General features: G+C 35.6%; 1 long non-coding RNA gene across 2 annotated transcripts; it reads right to left on the reverse strand.

Annotated features, from left to right (window-relative positions):
• Positions 1-2,543: 2,543 nt before the first annotated feature.
• Positions 2,544-5,408, reverse strand: LOC132634000 (uncharacterized). Of its 2 annotated transcripts, XR_009579993.1 has the most exons (6): positions 5,240-5,408; positions 5,062-5,127; positions 4,597-4,919; positions 4,278-4,379; positions 3,540-3,603; positions 2,544-3,022 (listed from the first exon to the last, which is right to left on the reverse strand). It is a non-coding gene; the product is annotated as an uncharacterized LOC132634000 (long non-coding RNA). The 2 variants fall into 2 exon arrangements; XR_009579992.1 differs by having other exon boundaries at positions 4,597-5,127.
• Positions 5,409-8,738: the final 3,330 nt, after the last annotated feature.

An 8,738-nucleotide genomic window follows, 5' to 3' on the forward strand; every position in this document is an offset into this window, starting at 1 on the left:
TCCGATGAGATGGGTGGTGGTGATGAAGAAGATATAATTATTGGAGGATTTTAAGGGTTAATTAGTGTAAATATAATTAATAAAAAGAAAATCAAATGAATAAAGAAAAGGAAATGAATATAAAATTAAAATTTAGGAAATTTCCAAGGTGACGTTGGTGTGGCGCTGATGTGGCGAGAGAGTGTGTTACACTTCCCATTGTGCAACTGGTTATATGTGTACATGGGTGGGGGGGGATAAATAAATTCACATTTTAAATGTTTAGATGTGTACTAGATCGCTTTAATATTTGAGTGTGATATCAAAATTTCAGGTATAATTTAAGGTTCAATCTATGTCTTTTGCTAAGTTATAATAAATTAGGTATAATGACATGCTCCTAATAGCCACTAGTTTTAATTAAATTTATAGCTGTTATTGGTGCTAGTTTGATGTAAATAAAGAAAAGTCAATCAATGACTCTTTTATTTGATTTTGATCCTATCAGATTAAAATAAACTTAGTGGAAGGTACCCCTTTGGGGATTGAAGGGGGCCTAAAATAAAAATAAAATAAAAATTCTAAGTTGCCACGTTAGTATAAGTTATTTACAGGTATCCAAACTTTGAGCCCGTTTGGATTGACTTATAAGTTGCTTATAAACTGTTTTCAGTTTTTTTTGAGTGTTTTGCTGGTCAGCTTAAAACCATTTTGTGCTTAAAATAAGCTCAAAAAAATAATTGGATTCATTTGACTTAACTTATCTAAAATAGCTTATAAGCTGAAAACAACTTATAAGCCAAAAAAAATAAGTTGGCCTACCCCAACTTATTTTTTTCTGGCTTATAAACTGTTTCCAGCTTCTAAGCTGCTTTTTTTAAGCCCATCCAAACAGGCTCTTTTATTGTTTTCTATGCTAAGAAAAGACGTTTATGATATATTTTCTACCTTCAAATTCTATGCTAATTCATAGCAGATAAATAACGATGCGAGAATTTTGCCTCTGGAATCTATTTTCTTTTATCTTATATGCCTCAACGGTAAAACAGAGACAGAAGTTTGAAGGAGGACTAAAAGTGATCCAATGTTACAAACATAAGGTGAGTGTTAGTGTATCATGTGAAATTACAAGGACGTCTCACCATGTGATTTGAAATCATGATTTCATATTTTAATTTCAAATTAGAGTTTGTTTATGAAATTTGCATAAAATTTTCAACTTCAACTTTATATCATGATTTCAAATCTCAAATTTAAGAAAAAAAAAAGAATTTGAGATTCCAAATCATGATTTTAACCATTTTTTTTTTAAATGTAAAACTTAACCCATAAGTTTATATTTTATAAAAAAAAATCCATAAGTTGGTTAATATACAATGTTGGTTCGTCTTCTCGGTCATCTGATCAGAAATACACGCTCGACATGAAGAGATTGTATGTATCATGTGGGAAGATTATATTAAAAAGCACTACAACTCATGTTCAATTCTCCTTTTTATTGAACTAAAGTTCGATGAAGGTGTTGAATTTTTTTTGTAGGGACTTAGTAGCTCAGTTGGTTGGCTACCTGAACTATCACCTTGTTGGTGAGGATTCGAATCCCCACATTGTAATCCCCTCTTCTATTTTTCCTTCCCCTACCCCCTATGTAATAAAAACATTTTTTTTTAAAAGAAGGTGTTGAATTTTCTAGAAATGCCTCTAGTTGCGTATTAACTTTATTATGAGCTATAGTTTGCTCATTTAATAAGATTGTATAAGAATTGAGTAAGTTTTGATAGTTTTCACAACTTGTGGAGTTTTTATAATTATGAGAAAAAATACAGAAAAAATACAACTTAAGAAATTCAAATTGCATGTTCCTACAAAACTTCAACTTCAAATCAACCTGATTTGATATCACACGGGGCCCAAAGATAGAGTACTCCCTCCGGTCCACTTTACTTGTCGCATTTCTTTTATAAGTCCCTTAAGAAACTATATGTTTTTGACTATTATACCCTTATTTATTATTTTTAAGTATCTCTCTCTTCAATAAATATTCTTCTTCAATATTTTTTTTTCTTTAATCTCTCTTCAATAAATAATTGCAGTCATAGTAGTAATGGAGGTGAGTTAGGGTCCGTTTGGCCATAAATACAAAAAAAAAATTCACTTTTTTTGAAATTTTTGAAGTTGGAGTTATATTTTAGCATAATTTTTGAAATTGTAGTTTTTGGTGAAATGCAGTGTAAAAAAGTGAAAAAAGTTAAAAAAATTTGAAAAACAAGTTTTTCTTGTTTTTAGTATTCCGGAATACAACTCCGGAAAAAAGTGAATAATTTTTATGATCAAACTCTAAAAGTAAAAAAAGTGAAAAAAATTTCCGGAAAAAAGTGAATAATTTTTATGGCCAAACACCCACTTAATTTAAGCAACCACAATATTGAAGTATGTGTACGTGCTCTCACTTAAGTTTTCTATGCTAATTAATCAATGTATATTACTATCTCAAATAGTTATTACTAAGTGCAAAACTGGAAAAATATACTTACATATCTCTTAGCTTTAATTCTAAATGACCATCTATTTTGAACTCAACTCTCTTCTGTTAACTAGGGGGAATGGCCCGTGCTAAGGAGATCTAAAGAGTATACGATCAGCTCTATCTGCTAATACTTGAGTATTGTATAAATTAAATAAACTTTTCCAAAGTCGAAACCAAATGTAGATCATTATTTGAAACAAGCTATATCATTAAAATTTAGACCATCTTAAACTGAATTTCATAACTTTTTGATTGGCAGATACACTTTGAAAAGTGTATATAAGATCAAAGTCCCCGCCCCGAAGAAGTTGGGTTCGAATCCCCTGGAAAATACCTCAAAAAAAAAAAAAAAAAGATCAAAGTCAGTGGTACACTCAAATATCTAATGCATAATTGAAAAAATGCAAATATTTCATCATGATAGTTGCCTCAGCACTAAACCATGACACAATTGCCTTCCATCTTCCCGTATATCCAGTAGCATATTTGCTTTTCGCCCTGCAATGCTCGTAGTAACTGGAGAATCAATGTAGAGGTGATAAATTAAGCAACAACTTAACCAACAACTTGCAATTGAACAACTTCGTAATTCTGTATTGAAGAGATAAATGTGGATATTTGAAAAATTGTACTGTTACTGAAAACTGAGAGCAGATAACTTTTAAGTTTAAAAAGGTTTTGAAGTTTTGCTACTGAACATATTGCACGGAGTCTTAAGTATTTCAGTGATCCATAAAACCTTGAGGAGATGGGTTTGTTGCCCTGTAGCTCAAACATCAAGCAATAAACTGTGAAAGAGTATCGGAGAAGTCTTGATAATCTACGGAAGGATATATATGATAAGCAGCTCTTGTTCATTAGTTTACATCTTAGTGTATTTTTGTAAAGCTTGTATATAGACCTAAAGTCTTCTTTACTGGGGATATTAAAGAAAAGAAAACTAATGCATAAATAGGTAGAGGTTCGAACTAAGAAATATAGCAGTGCATACTAAACATGTTTCATAAAATGCTATCCATAAAATAAATCGTACCTAGATATGAAGTAGATTGTTGAGGCAGCTCATCCAATCATAGTACGTTTTTTACCTCTTCGCACTAAAAGGAGTAGTAATTCAAAAAGACACAAGAAGTCAATCTAGCAGTTAATGTGAACATCACATTATTGCCAACTCTAGAAGATTAAAAAGGAAGATAACCAAATTGACAGTTGAAAAACCAAAATCAAATTTATCAGTTTCAGAAAAGTTAAAGGATAAACTACAGAGTAATGGGATTCCAGTCACCTACACAAAACTCCACCTTTTTTGGTTCAATATCCATTTATTACATTACCAAAAGTGTCAAGGCCTAGTAGTTCTTTCTCATGGTACTTTGGGGAAATCTAAATGCCTCTGTCATATCCAAGCTATGAATTTCTCACATGTCAACATTCAATTTGCAGAAGGTATGGCATTTTAGTAAACAGGTGAACTAATATGATGTCACAACAACAAATTAAAATGAGAAACTTAATTTTCAATTACATAATGTAGATGCTTCGATGTTTAACTGGATTATTCATTTCAAACATTAAGTTTTCTTTACATACTTTCTTCTTCCTTTATCTAAGTCACTTGTGACCTTTTCAGAGATGCTTCCATTAAGATGATATCACGACCATATTTAATAAATTGTTCAAAGATATAGGAAAACTAACATTGAACATAAAGTGTATAAGATTTCAAAGAAATAAAGAAGCGAAGAAGAACCAAAAAGGAGGAAAAACTTACCAAAAGTGACAAATGCAACAGAGGCTAGATCATTCAATTCAAAGTAGTGTGTTTCTCGTTGGGTTCACCAAATAGCTTTTGCAGAATCCCTAGGTGGATCATCTACAGTACAAAAGTTAAAAGTTCATCCATATACTGTTTACAACAATTTGAAGCATCAAAGGAATAAACTTAACAGAATATCATTGCATCTCTAGACCAGCATAATGTAAAAATAATGAATAAGCTAAATCACTTCGACTTCTATGGATCTATACTTGATTATGTATAAAAACTCATGGGAATGAACAAGTAGGCCGGAAAGTTCTAGATTTTTTACCTCGTCTTTTGGATTTCCTTTAGGTGCAGCATCTTGAATCAAGTCGACAAATTGGGAAGGATCGTCAAAAGGATCATTCAATAATTCAGTGTGTTTGATTCTGAAGCGTAGAAATTACCAATTAGAAGAGATCCTATAGGAAATAGAATAAAGCAGAGGATGCAATATATGGAAAATGAGCTGAATATTTAAATGGCATGAGATTCTCATCCAAATAAGCTTCATTTATCCAATTCACTGAGTACCTCCCTCCTCCTGCAATCTCTCCAACAACCATCAAATACATTGATCAAAATAAAATTCATTGATCAAAATGTCAAAACCTGGAGAGCGTAACAAAATGAGGAAACAACATAACTCTAATTATTGAGACTTCTCAAATTAGCACAAATCAAAGCCCTCATGAAATTTCTATTAATGCATAACATTAAAATATGTACAAAGGATCTCCCATAAATAACTTACCTTGTCCATAGTTGGCACAAGTTCCTGAAGCTTCCTAATTCTATCACTTATACGCGTTGAACGAACCTTGCACAAGAGAATTACAAGCGCAGCTTTATTAAACTAATGACTGGTTGATTTAAATTGCATATTAACACAGATAATAAGCAAAAAGAGAGAAGGGAAAAACATTCTTTACCAACTCTGCAATGCTGCGAGGATGGGTAGCACAACAACGCTTTGCTCGAACCTTACAAGGTACCAAATCATCCATGAGCTTCTCCATTTCAGCATCCAGTGACCCACCAGAACCATGTAACACAAACAACGATAAATACGTAAATATTAGTAATAAAAGGAATTAAAGATTCTGGTTGACCTCAGTGGCATTTTTGGGGCACATCGTCGGAGCAGATGGTATTCGGGTCGATACACAGAAGATCGTGGCCGTAAAGAATTGGCCCAGGCCTACGACGCCTACTGAGGTACGTAGTTTTCTGGGATTAGCAGGGTATTACAGGAGATTTGTGGAGAATTTTGCTTCGATTGCAGCACCGTTAACGAAGCTAACTCAGAAGGCAGCAAAATTCCAGTGGACCAATGCTTGTGAACGAAGCTTCCAGTTGCTGAAGGAAAAGTTGATTACAGCTCCAGTTCTAACTCTTCCCGAGGGGCCAGACGGGTATGTTATTTATTGTGATGCTTCCGGTGTTGGAATAGGTTGTGTATTAATGCAGCATGGCAGAGTTATAGCCTATGCCTCCCGGCAGCTCAGACCGCACGAAAGGAATTATCCTACTCATGACCTGGAATTAGCAGCGGTAATTCATGCTTTGAAGACATGGCGGCACTACTTATATGACGTTCATGTTGATATTTACACAGACTACAAAAGCCTTCAGTACATCTTCAAGAAAAAGGAGTTGAATTTGCGGCAGAGAAGATGGCTAGAGTTGCTGAAAGATTATGATGTTGACATTTTATATCATCCTGGGAAAGTCAATGTTGTAGCGGATGCACTTAGCCGCAAGTCTATGGGCAGCTTGACCGACGTGCAGCCAGAAAGAAAAGAAATAGTTCGTGAAATTCGTCAGCTAGCCAGTCTTGGAGTCCGTTTGGCCGATTCTGGAAATACCGGGGTTTCTGTCCGAGAAGTTGCTGAATCCTCTATTATGGAAGAAGTAAAGCGACACCAATACGAGGATCCTGTTCTGGCACAGTACAGAGATGCATCCCTTGATAAAGAGAGGACCCAGTTCGAGATTACACCTGACGGAGTATTATTATATAAAGGCAGGTTATGTGTACCTGACGTTGCAGGGCTGCGGCGACAGATCATGGGAGAGGCACATTATGCTCGGTATTCTGTTCATCCGGGATCAACAAAGATGTACCATGACCTCAGGTGCCTATATTGGCGGGATGGTATGAAAAGGGACATTGCAGAGTTTGTTGCTCAATGCCCAAATTGCCAACAGGTCAAGATCGAGCATCAGAAGCCCGGTGGGTTGTTACAGGAAATGGAGATTCCGACTTGGAAGTGGGAAGCGATTAATATGGATTTCATTACAGGTTTACCACACACACCACGGAGGTATGATTGCATATGGGTCATTGTTGATAGGCTAAAAAAATCAGCCCATTTTCTTCCAGTCAGGACCACCTATTCGGCTGAGGATTATGCCCGGTTATATATTAAGGAGATAGTAAGACTTCACGGAGTTCCCACATCTATTATATCCGACAGAGGTGCTCAGTTTACAGCTAACTTCTGGAGATCATTTCAAGAAGGATTGGGGACCCAGGTAAGTCTTAGTACCGCATTTCACCCGCAGTCTGACGGACAGGCCGAGCGTACTATTCAGACACTAGAAGATATGCTACGGGGCCTGTGTTATTGACTTCAAGGGTAGCTGGGACGACCATTTGCCACTCATTGAGTTTGCTTATAATAATAGCTACCATTCCAGCATCCAGATGGCGTCGTATGAGGCTCTGTATGGTAGGAGGTGCAGGTCACCGATCGGCTGGTTCGATGTTGGTGAAACTAAGTTAATTGGTTCGGACGTGGTTCAACAAGCAGTGGATAAAGTGAAACTTATTCGGGAACGGTTACTAGCCGCTCAGAGTCGACAGAAATCATATGCGGATAATCGACGTCGACATTTAGAATTCCAGGTTGGTGACTGGGTATTTTTGAAAGTTTCACCTATGAAGGGAGTAATGAGATTTGGCAAGAAAGGGAAACTCAGTCCGAGATATATTGGGCCTTACCAGATCGTCCGTAAAATAGGCAAGGTCGCCTACGAGTTAGACTTACCATCCGATTTGGAAGCAGTGCATCCGGTATTCTACGTGTCAATGCTCCGCAAATGTATTGGTGACCCTTCCAGGATATTTCCCATAGATTACATTCAGGTGACAGAAGAGTTATCCTACGAAGAGCAGCCGATAGCCATACTAGATCATCAGGTGAGAAGACTGCGTACTAAAGACGTGGCTTCTGTTAAGGTATTGTGGCGGAACAATAACAGGGAGGAGGTGACCTGGGAAGCTGAAGAAGAGATGAAGAAGAAGTACCCTCACTTGTTTCCGATATCTACAGGTAATTTAAATTTCTGAATTGGTTATGTTGATTGATAGGTGAATTGTGTGTGATAGTTATAAAGGAAATTCCCCCAAAGTATTTATAAGACCCTATAAGGCTAATTTAACATTCGAGGACGAATGTTCTAAAGGGGGGAAGGATGTTATATCCCGTATTCTGTACATTCGGATATTTCAAGATAATTGCGAGAAGTTAAGGGCAAGGCTATATTTTGATCTTGCTTAATATACAAGTTGTTTATGAAAATTTTGATGTGGAAATATTAAGAAAGGCTAAGGGTAACAAGGAAAAATTACAAGGTGGTTTATGGTAATATTGAGGAAGGCTAAGGGCAAATTTGGAATTAGGAAAATAATTTTCATGAATTACTAAACAAAAAAAAATAATAGTCTTGAAATAGAAAGGGGCCATGTGGCCGTCCAAGTTGGGGTGGGCCTTGGCCCACATGGATGAATTAAACATGTGTATATTAGAAGATTAAATAGCCATATTTTCATCTTCATCCTCAGAAATTTCAAGAAACTTGAAGACAAAGAAAAAAAAAAGAGAAGGCCATTCGGCCAAGCCAAGCAAAAATTGAACCCTTGAAAATCTTGATCAAAAATTATTTTCTTCTAACATTCCTACTAATTGGAAGGTCCTCTTTAACGTGAGATAGTTGTTGGAGCAATTAAAGCACTCCTTGTTGCAAATTCATAACCCTAGCCAAGTGAAAAGGTGTGGTGAAAAGGTAAGGCTTAATCTTCTTTTATATGTTATGGATGATTGTGTATGTTGTAGTATGTAAAAGTGGATGAAATTCATGAAAATATGGATGTTATGTTGTGGCCGTGTATATATAGTGTTGTGGCCGTGTGGATATTGTGTAGTGTAGAAGAGAATGAATCAATTTTTCCTAGTATTTTGGTTGTTATTGTAATGGAATCTATGATGAGAATGAAAGTTTAACAATTCTAGTTGAAGTTGTAAGTGTTGGAGAGTTGTTTTAGAAGCTAATGTGATCTTAAAACCACTTCTTGTATTTATGGAAAATAATGTTGCTAGCATGTGAATTGTTGGTGAGGTTCATGAATTTGAAAGAAGGAAATGT

The sequence above is a fragment of the Lycium barbarum genome, chromosome 3 (genome assembly GCF_019175385.1).
Source record: "Lycium barbarum isolate Lr01 chromosome 3, ASM1917538v2, whole genome shotgun sequence".
Taxonomy (NCBI): domain Eukaryota; kingdom Viridiplantae; phylum Streptophyta; class Magnoliopsida; order Solanales; family Solanaceae; genus Lycium; species Lycium barbarum.